Source organism: Sminthopsis crassicaudata, chromosome 4 (genome assembly GCF_048593235.1).
Source record: "Sminthopsis crassicaudata isolate SCR6 chromosome 4, ASM4859323v1, whole genome shotgun sequence".
In the NCBI taxonomy this organism is placed as follows: domain Eukaryota; kingdom Metazoa; phylum Chordata; class Mammalia; order Dasyuromorphia; family Dasyuridae; genus Sminthopsis; species Sminthopsis crassicaudata.
The window spans coordinates 44,619,426-44,642,665 of record NC_133620.1 but is presented as its reverse complement, the minus strand read 5'-3'; the positions used below and the strand labels follow the sequence as shown (position 1 = coordinate 44,642,665).

The 23,240-nt window shown below is 34.9% G+C and overlaps 1 protein-coding gene across 2 annotated transcripts in view; it reads left to right on the top strand.

The window, feature by feature from the left end:
• The first annotated feature begins 12,097 nt into the window (after window positions 1-12,097).
• Window positions 12,098-23,240, top strand: part of ADGRL2 (adhesion G protein-coupled receptor L2) — an 809,217-nt gene continuing 798,074 nt past the window's right edge. For both annotated transcript variants that reach the window (XM_074266407.1, XM_074266405.1), the window contains exon 1: window positions 12,098-12,400. The gene's annotated coding sequence lies outside the window, so the exon portion shown is untranslated. The remainder of the gene's footprint in view (window positions 12,401-23,240) is intronic.

The window sequence follows — 23,240 nt, the reverse complement described above, 5'->3', positions numbered from 1 at the left end:
CTGAGATTGGATTTGAAAGATTGGGTTACTGTGGCTTTTGTTTGAAGCTTTTATATATATATATATATATATATATATATATATATATATATATATGTTTTACTTTCCTCCCATAACTAGGGGTGCTCTAAAACATCCCTTAGGCTTTCTCATTTAGGGGTCCTGTAAAAGATGTAAATCTGCCAGAATAACTCAGCATTTTGGGGTCTAATCTACAACCTGGGATCTATTATTGTCTCTTAGAAAAAAAAAAAACAAACTATAAACTCCTTTGTCTGGCATTTAAAGCCTTTCAAAAATGATTCCGACCTATCATTCCAGCCTTTTTTCATATTATTCCCTTTACACATACTCTATATTCCGGCTAAACTGACCTACTTGCCTTTCCCTATAAATGCCAATCCATCTCCAGCCTCTGGAATTTTGCACAGTATGTCCCTCATGCTTTGAATCTACATGCACCTCTATTTCTTAGAATTCCAAATTTCAAGACTCAGCTGAAGTACTATTTCATGCGTTCTTGGGGCCTCTTATATTTAATACTTTTTCTCTTTCAAACTGTCTTATCTTTATAGTTATCCCTTCCATATCATGACTTTCGCCATTGTGGTTTCGAAATATCAGGAGTCAAAGAAATCATATGGGAATTTTGGAGGAAGTTCTACAGTTTGGCAGATGCTGCTAATGGCACACAAAGGCCTGCAGTTGACACAGAGCCTCTGACCAAATATTTAACACAAATTTTATAATATGGTACAGTGAACATCCCATAAAAGGGGAGAAAAAAGTATCTTCTTCTCCACTACAAAAGAAGAGGCAAAAACTTTTATGTGAATTTTCCAGATCATGGGGAGCTGTGCCCCTAATACCTGCAATGTGGAAGCTGTACTTTGTACTAATATCCAAATACATCTTGATTCTCTTCCAGGATATAAATTGCTTAAGGTCAAGGAGTATTCTGATCCCAATACCTAGTCTAGTACCAAATATAGTAACTGGCATTTCTTTAAAGAGCAAAGGTTTATAAAGAACTTTTTATATATTATCTCACTTGATTCTCATAACAACCCTATAAATAAGGCATGTCTAGCATTATTATTCTGATTTTACTAGACTTGCCCAGCTCACACAGTTAGTCAATGGCAGAACAAGAGTTCTTCCAACTTGAAGTCCAAAAAACTTTGTCCATTAAACTGCCTTAATATTTAATATTAGTTGAATGAAAATAGGTGAATTCCATATTTACATGTAAAAAGCATACTCTCCTGTATAACAAAGTACTTGAAGCACTATGAACTGCAAAAAATGAGTGAAACTCCATTCATTCAGCCAGTAGTCATGAGATAGATGTTGATAATCTTTCAAAATATTTAAGAATATGCATCCTTTATTTTGGGGGAGGTAATTGGGATTAAATGTCTTGCCCATAATCGCATAACTAGTAAATCTCAGATCCTCTTGACTCCAAAGCCTGTTGCATATATATAATCTATATCAAATTGCTTATTGTCTTAGGGAGCCAGGAGGGAAGGGAGAGAGGGAAAAAATTTGGAACTCAAAATTGTATTAAAAAGCAATATGAAAATTCCAATAGACTTGGGATAGAAAATACCATCTTCTGAATGAATACTATTTTCACTTTTTAGTTTATTTGCTTTTTATTTATTGTGTTTTTTCCCTTTTTGCTCTGATTTTTCTTTCACAAAGTGATTATTATGGAAATATGTCAAAAAGTGATTGTACATATATAGCCTAAATCAGATTGTTGTCTTGGGGAGGGGGCAGCTAAGGGAGAGAGGGAGAAAAACATTTGGAACTCAAAATCTTACAAAAATAAATGTTAAAGCTATCTTTATATGTAATTGGAAAAAAAGATATTCTTGAATTGAGAAAAAAAATGTTAAAATTGCCTTTACATGTAATTTTAAAAAATATTATTTTAAAAAAGAATGTGCCCTAAATTTAATTTTTTTAAGATCTTGTTTTTATTAACTTCTTTTATTTCTCTTCTATCTCTCTACTCCACAATGAATATTGTTTTAAACTACATTAAACATGCATAGTACAGTCTGCCATATTCCCACACTGGCCACATGCCAAAATACATATGTCATTCTGATTTCTAAATCCGTTAACTTTCAGATTACAGGTAGGTAATATGTTTCTTCTCCATTTCTCTAGGCCTGTATTAGATCATTGCATTAATTAGAATTCTAAATTATTTCAGAGTTATTTTTCTCTATAATGATAATGTCACTAAGTAAATTATTCTCTTAGTTTTATCATGTCACTCTTCTTCAGTTCATAGAAGTCTTCCACATTTCTTCTGGAACTGCCTTTTCCACCTAATTTAATGTAAATATTTTGAATATGTACCTTTAGCAGCCATATGTTTGTCGTCTTCTCATCCTTGGTCTACTTTTGTGAATTGACACTGTATAATCTTGAATCTCCATTGCATAGTCTTATTGTCTTAATGCCTCCTGGGAAATCCTGAAATTGCAATGAAAAATTTCCCATTATTAGCTTTCCGGCCCTTTCTACATTACTTAAATGTTTTTTTTTTTTTTTTTTTTTTAATTTGATCTAGAGCTGTGAGAAGCACCCTAGATAGAGTAGATAGATATCCCATCTCAAAGTCAAGACCAATTGGGTTCTCTATCACCCCCTGGCTATATGATTCTAGGCAAGTCACTTAATCCATCAGTGGCCAAAAGAAGTCTCTAAGACAGTAATTTGCAGAGCATAAGCAGCCTACTATATAGGAGGGTGTTTCCTCACAGGGAGGTCCCTTCACCAGTGAGATCATAGTTTGGGGACATAATAATAATAATTCACATTTATCAAGTGTTTTAAAGTTTACAGTTTTTAATATACAATAATTATAATTCCTCTTCCACTGAGGAAGAAATGGAGACATTGAGAGGTAGTGACCAGCTAGTAGCTAGTAGATTGCCCATGCAGAATTTGAATCCCTTTTTCCTGACTACAAGCTCAGGACTCTATGCTACATTCTTCAAAAGAATCAATTGTGAATTTTGATGTGCAAAATCAAGATGCACCAAACTATATTCTTTTACATTGTGATATCTTTTAACTAGTTAATGAATAAGCAACTATTAGGCAGGTATTGTGCCAGCTACTGTGTTAAGCCTTGACAGTGTTTTAGAGAAAAAGTGCAAATAGACCCTGCCCTCAAAAAGGTTACATTTTAACAGAGAAGATAGCATGAACATAAAAGGTACAAGCTTTCAAATCCTGCCTCAGATACTATTGGTGAGATCCTGACAAACTTAATTTTCTTTTAAATGTTTCTTCATCAGTGAAATGGAAATAACAGTAGTACCTAAGACACAAAGTTATCGCAAAGGAAAAATGAGATAATTTATGTAAAGCATTTTGCAAGTCTCACATGTTGTATGAATGTCACCTTTTATTAGTATTATATATTATCTTCAAATAGAACAATTTAGGCTAAAGTTGCAATAATGCTATAATGATTAGTAAAAAAAAAAATCATATGTAGAGGGAGAAGTCTAGACTTGGATCTCAATAGTAGAGATGATAGAGGAGACTCAGTTAGGAAGAGTTTTACATTTTTAGTCTTGGAATTTGTCTCAACCATGGATAGGACAAATAATTTGTCTGCAGTCACACAGATACATTTGTCAATGAAAGGATTTGAATCCAAGCCTTTTTGACTCCAAAGATATCTATGTAGGGACTATTCGTATATGGAAAAGAAGGCAGGGAATAAGCATTTATAAAGTACTTTCTCTCTGCCAGCCATTGTGCTAAGTGCTTTTTACAAACTATCATGTCATTTGGTCTTAACAATTGTATATTTCTGTGAGATTGGTATTATTGTTCTCATTTTGTGACTGAGGAAATTGAAATAAATGGAGGTTAAATGACTGGCCCACTAATAAGTATATAAGTCCAGATTAGAATTCAGGACCTTCTGACTATGGTCCAGAGCTGAATGTACTGTACCACCATCTGCTTCTCTCTGTATACATATACCAACTCAAAGAAAATTCCAAGAAGTAGTAGATTCATGAGATCAATTTAACTTCCTTCCTGAATCTCACAAAAAATCTACTATTTGCCATGTCTGATCTTTATACTATATATATACTCTTTATTCTACTCTTTATACTGTTCTTTATATACTATCCACCTTTCCTGCTGCTAAGTTCAAAGTTTGACTAGGACAAAGTAGAAACATTCAACTCCAATCATTTTATATCTTCTGTTGTTCATTCGTTATCAGTCATGTCTGATTCTATGTGGCCCCTTTTGAGATTTTCTTGGAAAAGATGGTAGCTTGCCATTTCCTTCTCCAGCACATTTTACAGATGAGGAAACTGAGGCATAAAGTTTAAATGACAGGTGCTTCAGGCCATATCTGAGTTCAGGATGATGAGTCTTTCTGACCTCAGACCCAAAATCCTATTCACTGAATTTTCTAGCTGCCCACAGCCTCTTTAGCTACATGATGGGCTACCTCTCTCCACTATGGAATGTTAGAATCATTGACCTGAGTAGCAATCAGTGATCCAATAACAGCATCTTGGACCCTTAGTGACAGGCTACCGTTTAAAATTTGTGAGTTAATTTGCTTCCTTTACAAGGAAATGGAAAATAAACAAGTACTGAGTACTTTCTATTTCATTTGCTTTTGTTTTTCATAATGGTTTCAACAGTGAGATTATTATTATTTTTTTTATCATTAGGAATGGTAGCTTCCACTTTTATAAGTAAAAATACAGACCTGAGAGAACTTTGTTTTCAGTGACACACTATTGTTTTATGTTGACCTAAAGTGATTAATTTCTTTATGTTTCTATAGTTACCTTAATTTCTTCCTACTATCTCATAACCCCATTTCCCACATGCAGACAGAATTTACTATTTATATGAACATAACAATGGTAATAAAACTTTCCACTTAGACCTCATTTACTTTTCTTTTTTAAGGATTCAATGTTTAGGTTACTAGCACCAGAAAGATTTCTACTCAGCAATCAAAAATTTAAAAAAATAAAATAAAATAAAATAAAAATTATTTTTAAAAAGAACAAAAAAAATGAACTTCTGGAATGAATCTCAACTTCAAATCTCAAATGCAAAAACTTCATTAACTTATAATCTTTAAAAAAAAAAAAAATCTTCAAAAAGTTACCTTAGTCTAACATCCAAACCTTAGTCTAAGAATATCCAAATACTTTATATGTAGGAGTATCTTGAATAAATTTGGGATTTTAGAAGGGAAACATATGAGATGCCTTGGTGATTGACTAAGAATTTCTGACTAATAAACCCCAATGTCCAATCCATTTTCTCAAATAACCCTACTTCTACTCATAAACTATCTTTTAGACCCCCTTGTATCTTTTAAATTCTCTTTAATATGAACTTTCTTAGGCAATGAACCTGAATGCCTTCCTGAACTATGAGCTGTGCTGGTTTAAGAAATGTCATGCACTGCTTCTTCTCTCCTGAAGTTTGTGCTCCTTATCTGTGCATTAAATTTATTCTGGGAGCCTAATGGCCTATTCAATCCCATGCTTTGTATACCACCTATAGCAATGTCTCGTGCTCCATGCAATAGACCTGGAAACAGACCATAGAGTAATCAGAAAAGAAAGGGGAAAATATGAGCATGTAATTCAAAGAGACAAAGTCCTACAGACCTTTTCATTGTCCAAAGGAGTCAGTTGTCCCCTATATGAGAAGAGGGCTAGGAACACCTGCAGGGTAGAATAAAGATGAGGAAATGTCTAGGGGCTCAGTGGAAACCCGGCAGAGAAAGAAAGCAGCTGTTTGGAGATAGGGGGAAAAGAGGGAGGGAAGAGGATAAAAGGCAAAAGCTGATACTGTATAAAACAAAATTAAGTTGATGAATGAGAACTCCAAGGGATTTAGATAAGTTTGGAGAAAGAGTTGAATTGAGCTTCCCTCCCTTCTCCCCACCCCCAAGTCTCAGCAGTGAAAAGCCAATTTTAAAAGATTCAGATACAGTTAGGGATTCTGTTAATCAGCATAATTTTTTAATCATTTGTGGTTTGGGTGCCCTTTTGGGGGTTTCGATTGTCATCTTGTTTATGGGAAATTGGCAGTTATTAATTGCTGTTAATTTTGTACCCGTCCTTATTAGGATTCAAATATATTTCTCAGTACTCTGTCCAGTATCTATGTAATCATTTATCAACCCTGAGTTTTACTGTAAGTATAATATTTACGAGAAGCAATTTTTCATGCCTGGGTTAAGTGCGAAACCTATAATATTTTTCGGTTGTGCATGTCAAAATGACCAAGATTCAAACAGTGGGAGAAGACAGAAGGATCTTAACATGATGCTTTTGCATCTGGGCTGGAAAATTTGACTTCTCATTATAATTTTTATTTTTACAAATATGATTCTTGAGTTCTGAATGATGATTTGTATTAGTGACTTTAGTATTGGTTATGGTTTTTCAAAGGATTGCAATATTTCTTATATGAATTTCAGTAGATAGGTATAATAAAGCAATAATTCTGAACTTATTTTTTCTATACTCCAAGATATTAAGCCTCAAAAAATTTAAAATTATTGTATGTGCATACGTGTATATATAATCCATCACTTTTGAAGAAGAAGGGTAAAGTAAATCCAGCAATAATATATATCAACTCCCCTAGGATTAGGAATCATTGGTCGAAAGGATTTACATTTTATTTTAAATTTAATATATACTTGAAAAAATCTCTGTAAGTTCATGGGTTCATATAAGATCTATATTTTTATTCTTTGTATATTGAAATAAAAAAAAAAATACTCCTGTCATGAAGGCCCAGTTCTAGGTCAAATTATGAAATAAGGAAAGTTGGCCATCTATTTATCCCATCTTCTATTTCAGTAGTTCTTTTTTATAAACCTTCTCTCTATATATAGATCATTCCTAACCCTACTAGTCCCCCAAAACCCAAATTTTTCATATTTGGTTTTTTAGAGTATCTTCTTCTGACCTCACCACTAATTAAACCTGCCATTTCCAGGAAACATTCTAACTTCTCAATTACCCATTCCTGCTTCTTCTATCCCTATCTAACACTATCATTCACTTACTGTGCTGAATTCAGCTAGTTATAAGGACAGGATTTGATAAAATTCCCAAAGATGGGAACTAATGTGTTACCATAAATGTGTTGTTGTTTTTTCCTTCAATATCTCAATTCCTGTGTATGCATATTTTTTTAAAAAGGAATAGGAAACTTGCAATTCCAAAAGAATGAATTTCTAATGTTGAAACTTCAGGCAATATGACAGGCTAGTTGGGAAGATGTTTTGGGTCAGGTAGATCTTAACAGTTATTCTTTAAATGTCTATTTCTCCAACAGCTATTCTGAGAAAAGCATTTCCTCTTTAGAGAGAAAATAGAAAGGACATGAACTGTTTGTCATAAAGCCAGAAATCCCATTAATATAATAATAATAAATAATAATAGCTTAGGGTTATATTTCAGTGGTTTTGTCTTGACACAAGGTAACTTGGAGTACTTCTAAACTTCTCTATCTCATTTGGCCTCAGATTATTTAAATCTAGAAATGCCAGTGAATGGGCAGTCTCCCAAGGACTGCTATCAAGTCCCCTCATAAGCACTCAGATTTACAAGGCATAGACCACAAAAGAGATTTTATTTATAGGATAAAGGGCATAAAAAGAAGCTTCACAGCTAAGCTCCTAGGGAACCAGGAGAGGCTCTTTATTCCATTTCTGTGGGACCCTTTTTGGTTTCACTCACCCTTAGAGTTTCTGTGACCTTGGATGGAGTTCTAAAAATAAGACAGGGGAAGGTTCTTTTTCCCCAAAATCAGATTTACCTTATAAGACTCCACTTCCTGGAAGCATCCACCACTCCATCTTGCTGTGGTCATTCTCTGATTGCTGATCAATATTATGATTCTCCTGGCTGTCTCGTTACTCTGTGTTGTTTCACTGTGGCACTTGGAATCTGTGATATAGGTAGAACAGGTGTTATTATCATCAGTTTACAGGTGAGAAAACTGAGGTTATGAAAGATGTAGTGATTTGCTCAATTCAACAAAGGTATTAAATGCCTACTTTATGTAAGGCTACTGTGCTCCATGTCACATTGCCAGTAAGAAGTAAAGATGAGAACTGAGCCCCAATCATCTTGTCCAAATCCAGTGTGATTTCTGCTGCCCACAGAATGAAGTTCAGAAGATCACCTTTCCACTCCCAGTAATATATAGTGATGACATGCTTCTGAAAGTGAGAAAGTCAAAGCCAACAGAAATAGCTTTTGCTTAGCATGAGTGCTAACAGTTTCTTCATGAGCCACTAGATAGTGAGTTTTCCCTTGCAGAATTCCATTTTTTATCCAGGAAGAGCTACCTGAAAAATGAAAGTAGATAGATTAGTGAGATATATAGATATAGATATATATGTGTGTGTAATATATCATCAGTATACTCACCACCTTTCATACTGCTGCATGGTTATGTAGTGAAATGATCACTTTATACAGGCAAAGGCTTTAGTTTTAAATCTTGGCTCTTCTATTTATTAGTATGATGCTGTAGATAGTCATTTTACTTGGGTGTCCTCATCTATAAAATAACAGCGTTATAGTTAGGGGATTCCTAAAGCAATTCCTAAATCTAAATTCTAATTTTATTTCTAAATATTTATAAGTATTTAACTTGATATTAACTTTTTGTTTGTCCTTTTGGACACACACACACACACACACACACACACACACACACACACACACACACACACAAAGTTTCTATCTTCTGTTATTCCCATAACTATGATCTGATTCTCAAAGTGTGGTCCAGGGACAAGATTAGTCACCAAGATAACTTCAGAGGGTCTACAAAATCAAAATTATTATTATTATTTGCTGAGGAAATTGGGGTTAAGTGACTTGTTCAAGGTCACACAGTCAGGAAGTGTTAAGTATCTGATGCCAGATTTGAACTCAGGTTCTCCTGGCTTCAGGGCTAGTGCTCGATCAACTACATCAACTAGCTGCCCCCAAAACTATTTTTATGATAATGCTATGATATTTTAATTTCTAATATTATAAATATTAATAAATATAATCTTCCTTTGGAGGAGAGATCCTCAATAATTTTAGAGTATAAAGGGATCCAATCAATTTGAAACTTGATGATCAGAGGAACTAAAGATAAATTTCTAACCAATGGAGGATCACATTCTGAGCCTTGGTTCTTCTGTCTTTTTGCATAGTTCGGTCAATCAGATCAATACAAAGTGACACAATCAGTGCTTAGCACAGTATCTGGCATATAGTAGGTGCTTAATAAATATTTATTGACTGATAACAGCCAAATAATCTGTCAATTGAGTTGACAGATCTAGTGGGTTTTCTATGATGCAGACTGACATCTGATAAGGACCTTTAATACCATGGAACCACCACCATTCTGTTTTTTAAACTGATGAAACTGAGATCTAAATTGGTTTAAAAAACAAAACAAAAACAAAGATTTGTCCAAGGTCATTTATTATGTAGCAGATTTTTTTTTTTTTTTGACAAGGCAATCAGGGTCACACAGCTAGTAAGTATTAAGTTTCAGAGGCTGGATTTGAACGCAGATTCTCCTGATTCCAGGGCAGGTGCTCTATCCACTGTGTCACCTAGCTGTCTCTGTAGCAGAATTCTAACGCAGATCTTGAATCCTTAAATTCAGCTTTCTTTTCCCTAGACAAAACATTGGTTGATTGATCACATCCTTTAACTTTTTGGTTTTCTACTAGTTATTTTGATTTCGTGTAGATTGAGCCATCCTCAGAAAGAAACTTAAAAGAATAAATACTCAACCTGTTATTTTGTTCACATAGAAAACTCCCTCTAACAAAACAGGTCAGCAGATCACCTTTTCTGAGTCTTATAAAGACTTGCCTAAAACTGAGAGGTTGCTAAATGATGTTTCCAAGGTCACAGGGCCACTATATCTGAAATCTTTGGACTGTAGTATATCTTATGGAAATGCATGTTGGAACTTGCCTTAAGAATTTTTTGTTTGTTTATTTCTCTCAAACAAATAGGAGGCTATATAAGGTTCATTTCTACTCCCTGTCTTTTTATTAAGATCATTGATTTGTTTATTGGAGTCTGAAACCAAAGATACAATTTAGTAAAAAAAAAAAAAAAAAAAAAAAAAGACACAATTTAGTAGGCTTTGAAAGTGTTGTTCGTATATTCAGTTTTGGTGTTTTGATATCATTTTTTAAAATTAACCTCACCTAAATCAGCTGACTTAAACTGACTTATAGTGCAGACATCAAACAATGGACTCGGTCAACTTGTTTTTATGGGACTTCTGATGGATTCAGTGGACCAGTGGGCTTGACTGAAGGATTTTTTTTCATTGACCTGACCTAATCATGTAGTTGTTTTGACATATCTTGACAAAACCGCAGAAAGAAAATCTCCTATTACCTTGATAAAAAAGTAGGGTATGTTTGTTATGCTCCATATCTGTCATGAGCGTATTATGTGATTTGGAGTGAGACTTTTATATTTTTCCTTCTGTAAATTAGAAATTCATAGGAATTTAATTGGAAAATGTTCTCAATGCATTCCATGCTAAGAGATTCAAAGGTGACCATAAATGGGTCTAGCATGAAGTGCTGCCTTCCTTCGATATTTATTTAGGATATAGCAGAAAGTCTTTTAAGATATGAAGCTTGCACAAGCTTATAATTAGAAGTGGAGAGAACTTTAGAAACCATAAAGTCCAACTACTTCATTTTAAAGATAAGGAAACTGAGGCACAGGGGAGTTAAATATCTTGGCTAGCATTACACAGCTTGTAAATGTTGGAGGGAGGATTTGAACCCAGATGGCATTTAATTACAGTTACTATTACAGTAACTGTAACTATTCTACTGTACTATTACAGTAGAAAGAAAGGAGACGGTGAAAATTGTTTAAGAAGATGGACCTAGGGAATGAGATTTGGCATCTTTGAGTGAGGCTTAAAAATAGACAATGATGAATTCTTAGTTTAGCTGTGATATGGTATAACCAATGGGAGTTAAAAAAAAAATAGTGACTTTCAAAAGTGCATATAATAAGAAGAAATAATGAGGTCTTATGAAAAATATACTGGACTTGGAATCAGAGGGCCCAGATTTGAATCCTCCCTCTCTTATATATGGCCTATAGGACATTGATGAACCTCTCTGGGCACCAGTTTCATCATCTGTAAAATGAAATAGTTGAATTTAACTATCCCTAAGGTCCCTTCCATTTACAGAACTTATGATCTTTATATTTATGACTGTGTTTTCCTTTCTTTAAGAGCATAGATTCATAATGTTTAAAAGAGGGCTTTTAATTCTCTCTGGGATAAATCTAAATAAACAGAAAAGGAAAACCTATTAAAATGTTAAAGGCTTTTTTATAAAAGGAAAAAAAAAACCTGCCTTTGTAGTGCCACATTTGGGTCATTCTAAATAATTATGATGAATCACATTTCAAATACTTTCGCACATCATCATCTTCTAAAGTTACGACAAGCGACTTGTCAGCACTTTTGAAAGCCAGTCTCTTGTCATTTTCATCCCTATGAAGCATGTGCCAAATTGCATGTGGTCCTTTGGTGGATGTGGGTCCAGCATTCACTCCCAAGCATCACAATGCTCCAAACTCACTTGGAGTTGCATGAGAATGGGTCCCCTTGATTTCTGACAGATGATTGAAAGCCCGTTGCATCTCACAATCCTGGAAAACACACACATACACACACAGGAGAAAGAGAGAGAGAAAGAATCCTCAAGTGTTCCCAAAATTCGATCAAGCCGAGCAGCCGCTTTTCCACATCAGTATTACAGCTAACATCTATATATGTACATATATATTTTTTCCCAGTGATTAACCAGCTCTTAATGACAACAGTTCTTATCTTACAACTATGACATGAAGAGGGAGCTGTAGCTCTTTTGAGACACAGCTCTGCATGAAGCAGCTTATCCATGCTTTCCGATCTCTTGTCTTTTTTTTTTTTTTTTTTTTCCCTTTCTCCCTCCCTTGCTCTGTCTCTCATTCATTCCCTCTCCCATCTTTTGGCCATCGAGCCAGATAAATTTAAATTTATCGGGCTCCGAATCTGTCCGAGTGGAGTTAATCCATGCAAATCAGAAGCCCTGGCTGTCCATGCTTGATTCACAAAGAGGACTCAGCTACAGGAGGTCACTGGTTCCCAGCTGCTCCTCCCATTATATTTTCTTCCCCCCCTTATTGCAGAACTGCTATATGTATACAGGGACTGAAAGGATCCAATTTACTGCAACTGCTGCCTGGCTTTTACTTACAACTTTGTTTGAAGGAACTTACCTTCCATCTGTCTTTGCAAGGTAGGAAGTCTGATTCTTCTAAAGCCTGGGGGGGGATGATGCTTCCCTGCTCGGCTCTTTCTGGAATGTCACTTGAATGCTGTAGACTGTTGCTAGCATTTGGGTCCAGATGCAGCCAATACAGGTGGCTAGTGCTTTTGTTACCCAAATGCATAGGTACAATTGTTTAAGCGCCTGTTATTGTGATTTGTCTCTGCAACCAGCCTCCCTGGAATCACAGAAACTGCTGAAGCTCAAATCTAGAAATACCATTCTCAGTCATTTTAATTTTATTTTTCTTTTCTCCACCCCCTTTAAAAAAAAAAAAAATTCCTCCTGTGTTTTTCAATTATCCTGAATGTCACGCTATAAAATTCAAGTGTAAAATACAATCCTGGTCAGATAGCTACCCTTGAGCCTTCCTACTGTTGTTTTCTAGGCAAAGAGGGCTAACTGTTGAAATGTTTTAAACAAATAAAAGCCTGCATTTGACTTTCTGTTGCTAAAAGGTAGGGAGCGAAAGGCCCCATTGCAAATGGGCCTGTCAAGTAGATTTATGCTAACGTGCAAATAAAGGGTTCTTATAAGAGGGATGGGACAAGGATGAGAGTGAAATTCAAAATATTGCTATTTATTTGAGAGAAAATGTTGAAATTGCTTATTCTAAAAAAATAATAATAATAAAAAAAAAAGTTTAATTTTGCAGGTAGGTTTAAAAAATTCCCAAATCTGTAGGGGTGATGGTCGTTACTGATGTGACTGAGGAAGCAGTCCGTGTGTGGTCAATAGCCACCTAGTTAACTTGTGATAACAAATGTGTCTGTGAGCCTCCGGGTCTGACAATGCACACTCTGACTTGTGAAGGCAGTCCCTGGGCTGAGATTCTTTCATGCGTGTTTCCTTTGATTGACTTAGAAGCAGCCTGGCTTTATAAGTGAATTCTAAAAATACATTCAGATTCTGGAAAAAAAAAAAAAATCCACTATAGGTTTAAATGCACCTTTGCTGGTTAGTGCAAACCAGGCTGTAGCATTTTCCCTCTGCACAAGCTTGGGATTCAGCAGTGTTCATTCAGTATGCCATCTAGGGAGCTCCTTCATTTCTATGATTTCCCGGTTTTGACCCCCCCCTTTTTTTTCATTGAGAAGTTCTCCTGATATAGTCATGCCCATAATTTTTCGGACCCAGTATAGGATAGAAATCAAAATGAACAGTAAACAAAGTTGACAGGATAGAACAGGGAAGGAAAAAAAAATCATTCTTTAGTCCCCTGAATACTTCTGATGGCATAAATCTTTACATTTCATCTTCTGGGTAGATACTTGTAGTTAGTGGAGTTCTAAGGGGGGTAGGGGAGGAATTTATTATCTACATAAAATATCTCTGTGCCAAAAAGGTGCCGTCCTTTTTCTTCTTGATATAGAGTCTGCTATTGGAAAAACGCATTCTGATTTTTTAGGACAGCACAAACCAGGGAGCCCTGTCATTGTTAGCATAAAGAAGACATCTAAACAAGGATTTCTGTGCAGAGGGCAATCTTTCTGTCTCTGGCGTTTGTTAGGTTACAGTACCTAGAATTTAACAGATAAATAGCTTCTGCTTTATGGCATTTTAGAGATCTTTCCTCTTGGTTTTCCAGCTACTCCACTAGGATAACACCTGAAAAATAAAAGGAAAATGTTTTCTAGCATTTCCAGTGATATAAGAGCAGTTTGACTTTTTTTCTAACTCAGTAATTAGAATTAAAAAAAAAACTATATGAAGAACTTAGGTTGTTTTTTTTTTCCTCCAAATAAATCAAAGCTTGCTTTAAAAGGCTGTTGGAATCTCTATATTAGAACACTATAGCCAGCTGTCAGTATCTCCTACCACAGACTTACTGCCATCAGAGGCATAGGTAGATTTTCAGGGAAAGAAAGGAGTTGGAACTGATAATATAGGCAAGTTTCTCCTAATTCTAATAGAGTGATAGAAGTTAAGAGGACTTTATCTGCAGTAATAATAATAATAATAACAATAATAACTTACAGGAAAGGAATTAAAAAGGGCTCCTAATCAGAACTGAATTTGATGATTTTAGAAACTGGGAGATGTCCATTCAGAACCAGGGAGAGTTCACCTAAAGGCAAATCAACTTGTAACTTCCAGGATATGTAAATATAGCCAAAGGAGACCTTGCCAGCTGAGTAGAAATGGATGCTGCTAATACAGCCACTGCTGCCTCGCCTCTGCTGGACCAGATTGCCTATTTGTGGGATCAGAGATTTAGAACAGAATGGACTTTAGAGACCAAATAGTCTGATCTCTTCATTTTACAAATGAGAAAACTGAAGTCCAGAGAGAAAGTGATTTGCTTTCTTTATTTTATTGTATTCCCCTTTCTCCCAATAAAATCACCCTCAACCCAGTTTATATGTGCCTATAAATAGACATATTTTTCTCTAGCTATGCTATAAGCCCTTAAGGGTAGGGGGTACTTTTGTTTTTGTCTTTGTATATCAGTCTCCAGGAGAGTACCCACTTAATAGGAGATTGATAAATATATGTCAGTTGAATGAGTGTCACTGTAGGCACTTAATAAATACATTTTAAATTAATGAATAAAGTCATTAGCATTCGATATAGATGAAAGCATTTTTCATGGAGCCAGGAGGCAGCAAAGAGCTTTGAGCTTGGCAACAGGAAAACCCTGGTTCAAATGACACCTTAAAAACTGGCTCTCTGGGTGAACCTGGTCAAGTCAGTGGAGTTCCCTTAGCTTCAGTTTCTCCATCTATAAAATGGGGATAAGTGAAGTATTCATATTAGAAGGATGGCCCTGAAGCTCCAATGTATGTAAAGTCTTTTGCTAACAGTAAAGTGCCATATAAATGCCAGCTATTATATAGTTATTCAGAAGTGCTGTTTTAGAAGTCTCTGGTTGATTTGCAAAACCCCTAGGAAACTTTCATAGACCCAGTTTCTATGCCTTAAGTTAGATTTTTACTATGAATGCTAAATAAAATGGTCTCAGCCCCTTAGTCTCTTGGGTTCCTTTCATTTCATCTGTAAACTTGCCATCCCTTTAGTAATTCACTCAAGCCACTCTTCAGGATAAGTTACATTTGACTATATTTTAGTTCACCTTGCAGGGGATCTATAGAACTGGCAAAACTCAATGTTGTATATAATACAGTGCCTTCATTCCCACCTGAGTTCTTCCTGCAGGTTTTAGAGTACTATTAAAAAGATAAATTATCATCTTAAAAGGCTGCTATGAGGAGTGTTAATAAGTTACTCTAACTGCTGGAACAGTCTATGGAATAGGTAGCTCTCTCCTATCTAAGCTCAGGGAAATGTCCTGCAATGGGGAAAACATGATTGGGTTCACATGTGAGTCCCCTGTATATGTGCCATGTTTTAAAAACTCACTAAAAGCAACATATTTTTTTTTTGGAAAGAAAAAAATCAGTATTGTACTTCACTCTAAATCAGTTATTCTAATTCACAGAAGACTGGTTGTGAATATATACACATACTTTTAGTTGCCTGAACCACTGAAATCTTAAGGGATTGGCTGTGCTCACATTACTATTATGTGACAGTCAGAACTTGGACTTGAGATTTGTAAGAGTATAAGTTAAGGAGGATTTGCCAATCTACACTAATAATAGAAATTGTTTCCCTTGTGCATTCCCTATATAGACGAAATCACAGATTTAGTCCAATATATGCATACATTTAGATAGCTAGATATATACAAAGATAGATATAAACATATATATATGTATGTATATGTGTATATATATATATATATATAAATTTTATTCATAGTATGGAAATGAAATAAACATTTATTTAGTGCCTCTTATGTGCTAGGTACTACAAAAAACTTTTTTACAAATATTATCTCATTATCCTTACCACAGCCCTATGAAGAAGATATTATTTTTCCTAATTTTACAAGTTAAGAAACTGAGGCAGAACTGTCTTTGGACATATAATGACTAAATATTTGAGACCATTCTCTATTTCTGTGCTACCTAGTTACTATAGTACATAAATATAAACATAGATGTGTATATGTACACATTTACATAACTGTATGTACACATAAATGTTCATGTTATTTTATTCAGGCATTTTTCAATCATGTCTGATTCTCCCTGAGCACATCTGGGGTTTTCTTGGCAGAGATACTAGAGTGGTTTGCCATTGCCTTCTCCAGCCCATTTTAGGAAACTGAGACACACAGGGTTAAGTGACTTGCCTAGAGTCACAGGATTTGTAAGTGTTTGAGGCTGGGTTTGACCTCATGAAGATGAGTCTTCCTAACTCCAGACCGAGAACTCTATCTACTGTACTACCTAGTTGCCTACACATATATGCATGTGTGTATATAGAAATATATATAGGTATGTACTTAATGGGTGGATGTGTGTATGTATAAATACACATTTAATCGCAAATTTAATCCTCTATTGATATCTGAGACAGCTAGGTGGTACAGTGGATAGAGTTCCAGGCCTGAACTCAAAAAGACCTGAGTTGGTTTCCACAAGATGTAAAACCACCATTTGATCCTGGGCAACTCACTTTACCTCTATTTATCTCAGTTTCCTCAACTACAAAATGAGATAATAATAGCATCTACGTCCCAGGGTTTTATAAAGATAAATGAAATAATATATAGAAAACTCTTTGTAAATTTTAAAACATTATATTAATGCTAACATATATACACATATATATTTACATATCATATATCTATATGTAGATCTATATCTGTACATAGATCCATGATAGATAAATTTCCTTAGATAATATAGATATATAGACCTATTTATCCAGGCCATCTTTTTACCTGTATCAAAATAGATAATAGAGATAATAAAAATAATCTAATAATTAATAGAGATAGAGATATAAAATATAGTAGAGATGGTAAAGAGATGATAGATATAGAAAAAAGTAAAAAAGATGAGAGAGATGTTTATGTAGGTGATGAGGAGAGTTTGATAGGATGTATTATATCATGCACATATTCACACTGCCCATGTTGTTTCTCCAGACAGAGAGAAAATCCTTGAGGGAATAGACACAATTTCCCTTTGTTGTACTTGAATCTATATGCTCAGGGCATATAGTTGGTACTTACTACGACCTCAGTGATTGATGAATTATTTGGTAACTAGTTAATGGTTATCCAGGACAGACGGCTAATTTTCTTAGCTGAGCCAACAACCCTCTTCTCTTCCCTCCTCCCTCACCCATCCATACCCCCATATCAGCTTTTCACCTCATTTGACTATTTCTTACAGCAGCATATATAACATCTGCTAATAGCCAATTTCAAAATACATTTCTTTCCTTCAGTGTGTGAGGAAAAATAGCATTTCAGTAGGGGAACCTTATAGCTCAAGGGGTGAAGAAGAAGCTTGGATCTATAATTGACTGGCCTCCTGACAGCCTTTGAAGTATCCCTCCTATCCCCTCACCCCCCAAGATTGACATTCCTTTATATGTTTAGAATTCTTCAGCCAGCATAAAGTGCTTGGTAATGAGTGAAATTTACCTGAGGCTTCATCTTTCCACAGTTCCTCGAAACTTCAGGGAAGTTTTAGTAACAGTTAACATTTTGCTGCCAACAACTGTTCTTTTCAGAAAAAAAATAAAAGCATATTCTTCTATCTTGTCCTTCAAAACCTCTTGGATGATGGATTTTTGCTGGGTTTTGCTGTTGTTGCTGCTGATGATTTGCCTTCTTTACCGTTCTTCATTTGGTGGTATCTGAATGAAAATTTCGCCTGGTTGAAAAATCCAGGAGCGCATTAGAAGGGCAGATAAAGAAAACAAATGGAGTGGAAATGCATCTTTAAATGGTTCATCTGTGAAAGGCTGAGTGTAGTTATGTGACGGAGTGTCACGGGGTATTATCTCCTAGGGAAGAAATAAGCAAGAATAAGTCCACCCAGAAAAGCAATTCTTGCTTTCCTTGAATCTGTATTTGTATTACTTTGAACTGTACATGATTTTTTTGTGTATATATGTGATTTTGATTTTTTTTTAATGTACTATGAGAAGATTAAGTGTTAGCCAAGGAGACAATAGGCATCTGATTCAAAAGTGGGAGCCCTTTGACCTTTGAACCCCCCAGGTCTCATATAACCAAAAATCTGAACAGCATCAACACATAATCAAGCAGCAGAAATGAGTCCAACGTGGGTTATGTGGCAAAGAACTCATGCTCACTTCTAGAGCTGAAAATGAAAAAGACAATTTTGATATTGTTCTGTGATACCAGGTCTTTTTTCAGCCCACATATCCAGTACATATCTGCTTGGAGTCAGAAAAACTGGGAATCTATCTTGAAAATCATATTAATATGTCCATTTGGCCAGGATAGGCCAAGAAAGGCCTATTCCACTGATACACTCAGGGTTGTGAGTCAATTTAAATGTGTGTTTCCAACACAAAAGTCCCCTTATAAGGGTAAAGTATTTTGTTCTGTTTTATTTTAAATGCCTCTGATACATTTCTTTGTTGTAGACCCTCTACATTTGAGGGGCATGAGGACTGGTTGAAAAACTGCCTGAGAGGCTAGAGTTTTTATCAGGCAAGTAGGCAAAAATTTTTTAAGCTCTTACTATAAACCAGGCATATGCTAAGCCTTAGAGATGCAAATACAAGCAAAAATAAATACAGTTCCTGTCCTTTTATAGCTTATATTCTAAAATGGGAGAATAATATACAGAAGAGAGATGAAAAGGGAATGGATGTAGTGGTGAGAAATATCCAAATAAAATCACCAAATAAAAATGGTGAATTCAGGACAACAAAAAGTATAGTGAGGAACAAATAAGATACAGTTGGAGGAGGAGTCAATACCCTCAAAAGAGGTGATTAAATTTGACTAAAATTTCCAATTACAGGCCCCAGTAACAATTCACCAATGGAAGAAGAAGACTAACATGGCCCTGAGGCATATTTTATTTTATTTTATCTTATTTTCCTAGTAAATTTATTTATTTTTAATACACATTACTTTATAAATCATGTTGGGAGAGAAAATTCAAAGCAAAAGGTTTGGAAAAACCATAGAAGAGATTTAAAAAAAAAAACATAGCATGTGTTGATTTACATTCAGTCCCTTAGTTTTTTTTCAGGATGCAAATGGCATTTTCTGTTCAAAGTCTATTGGGATTGCTTTGGATTACTGAACCACTGAGAAGAACCAAGTCTTTCTTAGTTGATCATCGTACATTCTTGCTGATAGTTGTATACAATGTAATCCTGGTTCTGCTTGTTTCAATCAGCATCAGTTCATGCAACTCCTTCCAGATCTTTCTAAAATCAGCTTATTCATCATTTTTTATAGAACAATAATATTCCATTACCTTCATGTACTACAACTTGTTCAACATCTACTCATTTTCCAATTCTTTGTTGTCACAAAAAGAATGGCTACAAACATTTTTGCACAGGTGGGTCCTTTTCCCTCTTTTAAGATTTCTTTGGGATACAGACCCAGTAATGGCACTACTAGACCAAAACGAATGCAGTTTTATAGCCCTTTGGACATAGTTCCAAATTTCTCTCCAGAATGGTTGGATCATTTCACAATTCCACCAACAATGCATTAGTATCTCAATTTCTCCACATCTCCTCCAACATTTACCATTATCTTTTCCTGTCATCTAAGCCAATCTGAGAAATATGGGGTGGTATCTCAGAATTGGATTAATTTGAATTTCTCTAATCAATTGTGATTTAGAGCATTTTTTCTAATAACTGTAGACAGCTTTAATTTCTTCTTCAGAAAATTGTCTGTTTGACCATTTATCGATTGGCAAACCTAAGGCATGTTTTAGAAGAAGGCTGTTGAATTAGTCTCTTTATTTTCTAAAAAGTCAGATCAAAAACACAGCTCAGAAGGTAACAAAGCATATGTGCTGTGAGCCTGTCTGCAAAATGGAATTCCCAAAGGAAATGAACAGAAGATGGGAATCAACATGGTGAAGGGATGTTCCTGGGTAAAAAGACTCCATCCACCCAGAGTGAAACAAATTTTGTGGTGACAAGTCCAGAAAGTCAGAAGCCCAATCAGCAGGGACATGGATTTAGAACTCAAAAGTGTCTTAGAAGTCATCTCTTCCAGGAGGTCTTAACCTTTTTTATTTTGTGGAATTCTTTGGCAATCTATCAAAGTCTATGTATGTTCTCAGAATTTTTTTTAATGAATACAATACAATACAATATATAGAACCACTAAGGAAAGGGATTGTACTGAAATAGTTACCTTTTTTTTTTTTTCTTTTAAAGTCACAGACCTTAAGTACCCCTGATACAGTCCTAGAAAATATGGCATGCTGAAACCTAAATCAGGGAGATCATGGTTCAAATCTTTCCTTGAAGATTCACTAGCTGCATGATCACAGGGAAATAATTTCACTTCTCTGATATTCAGTTGCTTCATTTTTAAAATAATGATAAAACCTGTATTACAAGATTATCATGGATTAAATGAGATCATCACCATAAAGCATTTATTAAGCACTTACTAGATGACAGTCATTGTGCTGAGGACTTGGGGGGAAAGTCAAAGCAGATTTTAAAAAGGCCCTTCCCTTAAAGAGCTGACCTTTTAGCAAGGGAGATCATTGATATAGTTATAATGAATCTGAAACACATTGCAGAGATGAAAGTTATTATCTAAACCACCCTCCTCACTTGATAGATGTGGAAACTGAGGTCTGGAGAGGTAAAATTAATTGCTTAATTAAAATTAATGTGACAGAGTTAGAATTTGAGTCTGGGTCCTCAGGCAATATCTGGGGCTCTTTCTGCCACCAAGATATTGATACCAATGGATAGGGGTGCCCAAACTTACCCCATACCCTTTTTATTGGTTATTGCTCTGTTATGCTGGGGAATTTTTTACCTAGAGGATTCCATAGGGTCATCAATTGAAAGTTCATTGAATCCAACCTCCTCTTTTGACAGAAGAGGCAACTTAAAGAAGTTTTACACAATAAGTTAGGATTTGAATTCAGGTCTTCTGACCCCAAATTCTTCGTATTTTTCCACATACTTTCACTTCTCCAAAGAGGCTTTTTCCTGAGTGTAATGAAAACTAAAATCTATAAGACTTAATTAAATATTTAGGAAAGAGCTGGGTGTAAAAATATATGTCCACTGACATTCACAAAAAGGATTCATTCGATTGTTTTCAGTTGTGTCTGAGTCTTTATGACACCATTTGAGATTTTCTTGACAAAGATATGAATTTGCCATTCCCTTCTCCAGCTCATTTTACAGATAAGGAAAGATTAAGTGACTTTCCCAGGATCCCACTGACAATGTCTTTGGCTATATTTGACCTCAGGAAGCTATGTCTTTCTGATTTCAGCTTTGGAGCTTTATGCACTGTACTGCCTAACTATCCCTCACAAAAGGCTACAAAATGCCTATCATAAAGTGAATCAAATAAATAAATATTGTCTTGAGGATTCTCAGTCCCAGAATTTAGAAAAGTACCTGAAAGAATTAGAAACAACAGAAAATATATTTATTAAGCACTTACTGTATCAGACATTGCACTTAGTAGGTTCTTAATAAATTCTTATTGACTAACAACAAATATATAGGACAAAGCAGCACCAATATTCCAATCCAAAGTGTAAAAAAGCCTTAAAAAGCTTACCCAGTTCAAAAAGCTAATTTTAAAGTTGTACTCTCAAAATCTCCTTTAATTTGGTGGAGTATTTATTTTTAAATTAAAGGCTATATATAAGACTCTTCCTCCACACTTTGCCCCCCCTCTCCCTCAAAAAAGGGTTTCCATTTCAATTATCTTTTGAACCCAGCTTTCTTAGTATAAAACACAAAATTTAGATCTTTTGTTTTACTTTGGTTCTTGGGTTGTGTCCATGGTTTTCATGAGTCTCATCTTCTCGATAGAATATAAGCTTTTAGGCCAGTGACCATATATCTTCTTTAAGGCTCTCATTTTAATGTTATCACATCATAGTATGTTATTTTATCCTCATATAATCATATTATATCATTATCATATTATAGCATGTTATATATATATATATATATATATATATATATATATATATATATATATATATATATATATTCTATAATATAGCTTTAAAGCTATCAATTGTTGAGCACATAGAAAATTTTAAATGATTTATAAGAGTTCTGTCTCAAACTACTTTGCACTCACAACATATATAGTACATTCTGAAGAGAATGCTTTGCTTTTGGCTTTGTAATTTCCCTCATTTCCTTCTCAACTCAACTCAAATTCCATTTTATAAAGGTACCTTTTACTGGGTTCCCTTGTTACTTATGACTTTCCATTTCAGATTATTTCCATACCCTCTCAACTTATCTTGTATGTTCTTAGATATTTATATACTGGACCTCTATTAGAACATATGTTTCTTTGGAGGAAGGAGCTGTGTTTTTGCTTTTCTTTATTTACCCAGCACAAAGCATGGTGCCCAACTTAATAAGCACTTAATCAAAGCTAGTTGCTGTATCACTTGTCCAATCCAAGCTCCTAAAGCAGTTTCTTACATGTAGCTGGTATTTAATAAATGGTGATTGCTTGTTATTCCTAAGAAAAAATATCACTTCATTCTCTGTGACTATTTAGATAGTTTTTCTTTTTAGTGTGTCTGTCTGGGAGAGCCACAGGCCAAACTCATATTTATTAAATTTACCTGAGAATATTTTTAAAATATCTCAGTTTATTATTCTATCCAGTTAAGGCAAGAGGTTCAAAGGAGGAAGAAGAAAGAGGGGGAAAGGGAAATAGATTGAAGACTAAGAGAAATAAGAATAAGAGAATAAGATAAGCAAGAAA